Source organism: Garra rufa, chromosome 12 (genome assembly GCF_049309525.1).
Source record: "Garra rufa chromosome 12, GarRuf1.0, whole genome shotgun sequence".
Lineage (NCBI taxonomy): Eukaryota > Metazoa > Chordata > Actinopteri > Cypriniformes > Cyprinidae > Garra > Garra rufa.
This window is the reverse complement of record NC_133372.1, coordinates 46,945,755-46,946,549: the sequence shown is the minus strand read 5'-3', so window position 1 is coordinate 46,946,549 and position 795 is coordinate 46,945,755.

Below are 795 nucleotides of genomic sequence, written 5' to 3'. Positions count from 1 at the left end.
TGTGTGCCATAAGTTTTCAGAAGACTCACTCAGCGAATCCACCTTCTCCTCCCGTCGTTCCTGTAAAGAAACCAGATCTTCATCAAACCACGGAATACATCAACAAACTATCCAAGATTGAGATACTTACCCATTTGTGCACGTCATTCTTCTTCAGCTGCTCATCTGTTGAAATAAAACTGTTCTATATTCACTTACCTTCTTGTCCGTCTGCTTCCGTAACAACAAGTTTATATCACAAAAATTTCAAAATTGAAGACAAAACATAGCAATTACCTTTTTTTAATTTTATATTCATAAAGGCTTCCATACCCCAAACCTACTTCTGTGTTTTCTCAAAGGCAGAAGAAGGATTTAATTGTAATTTAAATTCTATTAATATCAAAAAAAAAATTATTACATTATATTTGCATCTAAAGGTTAAACAAATATTTAAAATAATACAGAATATAAAAAAATATATATACCCGGACCACAAAACCAGTCATAAGAGTCATATTTTCATAATTTTCATAATCTGCTGAATAAATAAGATTTCCATTGATGCGTGGTTTGTTAGGATAGGACAATATTTGGTTGAGATACAGCTATTTGAAAATCTGAAATCTGGAATGTGCAAAAAAAAAAAAAAATCTAAATATTGAGAAAACCACCTTTAAAGTTGTCCAAATGAAATTCTTAGCAATGCATATTACTAATCAAAAAGTATATATATTTATGGTAGAAAATGTACAAAATATATCCATATAACATGATCTTTACTTTAATATCCTAATGATTTTTGGCATTAAAAAG